Source organism: Manduca sexta, chromosome 12, assembly GCF_014839805.1.
Source record: "Manduca sexta isolate Smith_Timp_Sample1 chromosome 12, JHU_Msex_v1.0, whole genome shotgun sequence".
Classification (NCBI taxonomy): Eukaryota; Metazoa; Arthropoda; class Insecta; order Lepidoptera; family Sphingidae; genus Manduca; species Manduca sexta.
In genome coordinates this window covers 9,309,250-9,315,255 of record NC_051126.1, presented here as the reverse complement: position 1 = coordinate 9,315,255, position 6,006 = coordinate 9,309,250, and the positions used below count along the sequence as shown (strand labels likewise).

Sequence of the window (6,006 nt, the reverse complement as noted above, 5' to 3'; positions counted from 1 at the left end):
GTTACTTTTGGTAATATTTTATTAAATAAAATTTACTAAGTATAGTAGTAGTATATTGTTAATATTTTAGTTATATCTTTTTTTTTGTATTATGCAACATACTATATTTTGGTGCATCTAGTTAGAAAACATGTAGTTATTCAGAACGCAAATATACATGTCAAAAAAGGACTTCAAAAGCGTAATATAATTCAAAAATTATAAAATTCATGGAAAATAAAGTATAAACGCATAGAACAATAACTATTTAATTTTTAATTAGTCTCTAAGCATATACGTAAAATATGTACTAAAATAATTAGATTTATGAAAACATTTAGTATTTTCTCGATTTTGTTGTAACCGAACTTTTCATTTTCTTCGTACACACTCGGCGAATCCGTAGTATTGTATTGCTCTTAGCGGCGAATGCTGGTTTCTATCACTAGCTTTGTCAAACATAAATCTCTTTTTATTTTTACTTGGAATCGATGAACCAAAGTTATGAATAAAAACACGATTCTTCAAATATGATATCATATCTACCTAAATATCTGCGTTTTGATACCTATACTAGGTACCATCTACTTACTGCATACATTAAAACGTCAAAAACAACTTGGCCACTCTATTTTGAGTCTACCATCAAAGAATCATAATCATAATTGCGCTTTCGATAAGAATAATTGTGTTTATCACAAGTTTTATTCAATACAAAAATCCCTTTTTTTAACAAATAAACCATAACCATAATAAAAATTGAAACCACTATTTAAATCGGTGTATAAGACAATAGAGAGTCTAAGGTACATCAATAACAAAATATGATTGTTTGTTGAATACTAATAAAGTCCTTTATTGATGATCGGCTTAAATACATACGCATAAGAGTACACTGTCCATATCATACACTAGCTTTTGCCCGCGGCTCCTCCCGCGAGATAAAGTTTTGTTATAAAAGTCACGGTATATATTTTCCCAGGATAGAAAGTAGCCTATGTCCTTGCTAAGGTCTCAAACCTTCTCCATACCAAATGTTTTCGAAAGCCGTTGGGTAGTTTTTGAATTTATCGCATTCAGTCAGGCAGTTAGATGTGGCTGGGGTCTTTTTTTATAATATTTTTTTTTTATTTAAGAGAAACAATTCCGTTATATATAATAGTTGCATAACTTTAACCGTTTACGCAGCGCATGCAACGGAATCTCTCAAAAGTAATACATTTTCCTAATTTTTGCAATAATTTTCATTTCTGCTCCGCTCCCATTGGTCATAGTGTGGTGATATATAGCCTATAGCCTCCCCCGATAAGTGGGCTATCCTACACTGCAGGAATTTTTCAAGTCTCACTGGTAGTTCTTGAGATTAGCTCGTTCACACAAACAAACTCTAGCTTTATAATTATAATAGTATAGATTACAATTCTCTTGGGGTGTAGACACTCGTCGAAAACCAGCAATGTCCATTTATGGTGTGCACTATGCACAGTATTACTCGTGTAAAATTGAAGAAAAATAAATTTTTATCACCGAAAATTTAACTATAAAAATGCTTATTAGTTTTGAAAATCGTTTTACCCCTTTGTAGTAATTGCATATTGTGTAGACTAAGCTTGTGTTGACTGTCCTATCAAATTTGTTTTCGACAGTTTGATTATAGTGAAGTTGGCGTTTCTGGGAATACTCCGATTCGTAGTATTCTTTCTGTTTTATGTAAGTACTTGCTGTAGGTGTAATACATTTTCGATATAGTGCACTTTTATAGCATTTCGGGCTCGCAATAGCAACTTTCATTAAATTCTACATGTCGTAGAGGAACAGTGATGTTAGTTAAATAAATGTAGTGCGCGAAGGGTAAACGTGTTCAGTCAGTGTGTTGTGTGTCATCGTGTTGAGACCATCGGTGCGCCATTTAGCTCGTCGGATAAAAAACAAGGAATGTGTCGATTGTCAGTCAGTTAGTTTCTTCGGGATTAGTGTATCAGTTCGTAATGGAGTGACATCGGAATTACTCAGCAATGGAAAATATAAGTAATATTCCAAGGGAAAGGAAGTTTAATGGTCGGCAAAGAGGAACGCACTGTGGTCTGTGGATGTGGTTTGTGCTAATCCATAGTTTAATCAGTTTACCATGCCTACCCGCCACCTGTCTAGGCATTCAAAATATTCCTGTGTATATTCGTCCAGAGGGAATGCTGCTTGTTAACTATAGTGAACCACTGGAGATGTTTTGTACTGATGAAACAGCCTCCTCAGCTGATCTGAATTTTCTTATAGGCAAGGATGTTATTCCTTCTGAAGCTGTCAATTCGACAACCATTAAATTATACATTGACAAGCCTAAAAAGCAATTGAATACTTATACCTGTAAAAATAAGAAAACTAACAACAATTGCTTTGCTAGAGTGTTAGTTGATTCTCCCCCTGAGAATGTAACAGACTTTACATGCATATCGCAAAATCTGGAAGTATTGAAATGTACTTGGACACAACCAAACAATATTAGTAATACTAATTACAGTCTGTCATTTTTAATTCATGGTGTTCCCGGAGAGCCATGTACAGTAGTACGAATTAATAACACAAGGTCTTGTATGTGGAATACATTTAGTCAGCCAAGATACCGCCCAATGGAAAAAGAATATTTATTCAACCTCACAGCTTGTAATCGATTTGGCTGCAATGTGCAATTTATAAAAATAGATCATTTTTCAATTGTAAAACCTAATCCACCTAAAAAATTAATATCTGTGTATAATTATACTCATAGTGTGCTGCTGCAATGGACCATAGATATGAACCTAAACCTACTCCCAGATGGTGTCGACCACAGAATAGAATATCAGATTGCCAAAATTGACAATATGGATTATTTCAGAAGTGTTGATGTGTCCAGTTTGCCAGCTAAAAATAGAACATATAGATTTCTCCTGACCAACTTACCATATGCTCATATGCAGTATGAGGTAAGAATATATATTAAGTGCAAAACTACAGCAAAAGAAGGTATCTGGTCTGATTTTACATATAAGTTTATTTATACCACCAGTGAAAGGCCAAATAGGCCACCTGATACCATAGTTGGTGCATTTGGGCAGGCTGTATTTAATACTAAAAGGTTGATATATATTTATTGGAAACAGTTGGAAGAGTATGAGGAAGCAGGAACAAATTTTACATATAAAGTAGTTGCTACACCATATAAGCAAAATTATCAAACAATTTTTGCTGATAAAAATAAAAGCTTGAGTTATGTTGTTTTGAAAAATGCATCACTAGATGCTATAGATGTATCTATTTGGTCTATGAATGACAATGGCTCATCATTCAATAGCACCTACCTATATATCCCTCCCGAAGTGAACACAAGGCCTAAAGTAACATCATTTACTAAACTTGCTTATGAAAACGGCACATACAAATTATCATGGGGTGGAGTACAAAATATAGACAATTATACTCTCTTTTGGTGTATTCATAATACTACAGGAATTTGTGCAGGAAGAATGAATTTTACAGTGCTTAATCCTGGTAAGACCACTCATGTAATAAACTTACCAAAGGAGAACAGGTATCAATTTGCAATATCTGCTAATAGTGGGAAGAAGACAAGTGGGATGGTTTGGGCTATCTGTGACATATCTAAAGATACTATTCAAATGTATGGATTTCCTGTAAAAATGGACCGTGATGCACCAGGACCAACATATGTTAAAATAAAATGGACTATGGACTGTACACTGCAAGATGGTGTGATTACTGGGTATCGAATTTCATATTGTCCAGTTCTAGCTACAACTAATCTTTGTAAAAACCAAATTAAAAATCAAACTACTATTAATATAACTGATCCAAAACAGATGGCAATAAATATAACAAACTTAGAGCCATACACAACTTATTTATTTACGTTGGCAATGAATACGACATATGGACTCAAGACTATTGAAAATGCTTCTACTGAAGTAACTACAGTTGAAGATACTCCCACAAGCCCTGTAAATATCACTATTTCTGAAATTGAATACAATTCAATGTTTATATCGTATGATCCGCCAGTTCATAAGAATGGAATCATTGGAAAATATGTGATTAATAATTATGGTGAACCATTTCTTGTTGACAATGTATCTGAAAAGGATAAAGATGGTTCAAGAAGGCATGTAAAATTAGCTCAATTGACTGGATTCACTAACTACTCATGGACTGTGCAAGCTTGCAATACTGCTATCAGAAGTTGCTCAAAAGTAAAACCAAATGATGCTATATTTGTTAGAACAAAGATTGGTCCACCTAGTAAATTAAAAAGTCCCACTGTTAAGAGTAGACCTGACATTGTTAAATGGGAACCTCCTGAAATTCCTGGTGGCATTGTTACTTCTTATCAAATACTCAGAGTGAAGGATGGAAGTGGTGTGTCTGAGATATTCAACACAACAAATTTGGATTATTCATTAGTGCATTGTGATGGTGGAATTACTGGAGAATCATATAGAGTTAGAGCTGTGAATTATGATGAAGATGAATATTATGGAACATTAACTGACAGCGTAAAAGTGCAACTACCTCACAGAAATAATAATATTGTTTTGGAACATCCAGGTGAATGGAGCGATCCTAGTGCAGTGGCTTGTGGAGGTAAAGATGGATTAATGATGGTTTTTATATTAATAGCAGTATTTATGGTAGTGGGCTTGATGTATGGTTCATTAAAATGTTACAAAAGGTACCAAAAGAGGGAAGATATTAAACCAGTCCTGCCTAATGGATTAGGTGTTCCTGAAAAGGACATTTCTAAATATGCTTTTGGAGGTTGGAATCCTTCTAACAAAGATGAAAAGCCCTCATCTGATGAAATGTTGCTGTTACCAAACAGTAGAACTACTGTTTCCACTTCAGATCTAAAGCAAAAAGAAAATGACAATTGTGCTTCAAGTGACCACACAGATAGTACTGCTCTTTCGGATATGTCACGTGCCCCAGTAGATAGACAAGTCTCAACTTCAGACGATGGCTCAAATTCATCGCTTCGTTTAGAAGTTGAAACAACACGAGCCTCAGAAAAGAATACAAACCAAGACTATGAGGATTTATCTAATTACGACACGGAAGCATCGCGAGATGCTTCGCCATACTTTGGTGAAAAATCCTTTAAGAAAAGTTCAGATAGTGGATATGTGCAGCAGCCGGTAAACCCCGTGTCAGGATACGTTCAATCTGCGTCAATGCCTATCAAAACCTCACTACCAAAACCGTCACTCCACAATACTAATTCGAGCTACGTTATGGCGTCTCTTTCGCCACCTATCTTTACGACTGGGGTGCCTCAACCCAGCGCCACGAGTCACGCTCCGGTGTCGTCAGGATATGTACGACCCGAAGAAGCTCAGATGAAAACGGGATTAAGTTTCCCCAAACTAGGACCATCACCAACAAAAATGTTTGGCCCAGAAAGCTTGCCGACAATGCCTACCTTGCCTTCGCCTGCGAAACATGGCGCCGACAGCAGTTATATTCAGCTGCAATCACTCGATACCTTGCCTAGTCATAAACAACCTGTACGCAACACAGTGCCATTAAAGCCGCAAGCCTCTAGCGGTTATGTAAGCCCAGGAGATGCTGTAATTAACAAACATCTTAATAATATGTTATTGGGTGGTCAGTTAGCTGAAGAATCAGCAATACTAGATCCCACAATGTCACCCGACGCTTATTGCCGATTTTCGTGGAGTACCGATCCCACTAATGATAATTTACATTCGCTGCTCACTGATTCGCAGAGAATAAACTCGTTGAACAAGTGACTACTTGAACTCAATTAAGTGATATGATTGTTAAAATATATATTAGGGAAATATTAAACTTGAACTGAACTGTAAATATTAAATTTTAAGAGCTTTATCACGCAGTGCTATAAAATATGGGACATAATATTATTTCACACAAGAATGTGGATGTGTCTAGTGATTGTTCTTGTGCCTTATTAATTTATTTTAGGACAGTTTTAAGAAGCTCAGTAGGTAAGAAAAG

At 35.5% G+C, this 6,006-nt stretch overlaps 1 protein-coding gene across 3 annotated transcripts in view; it reads left to right on the top strand.

The window, feature by feature from the left end:
* Window positions 1-1,544: 1,544 nt before the first annotated feature.
* The window catches only part of LOC115446468 (WASH complex subunit 1), a 39,151-nt gene continuing 34,689 nt past the window's right edge, over window positions 1,545-6,006 (top strand). For 2 of the 3 annotated variants that reach the window (XR_005112231.1, XR_005112232.1), the window contains exon 1: window positions 1,696-5,996. The gene's annotated coding sequence lies outside the window, so the exon portion shown is untranslated. The other variant, XM_030173137.2, reaches the window with a different exon arrangement.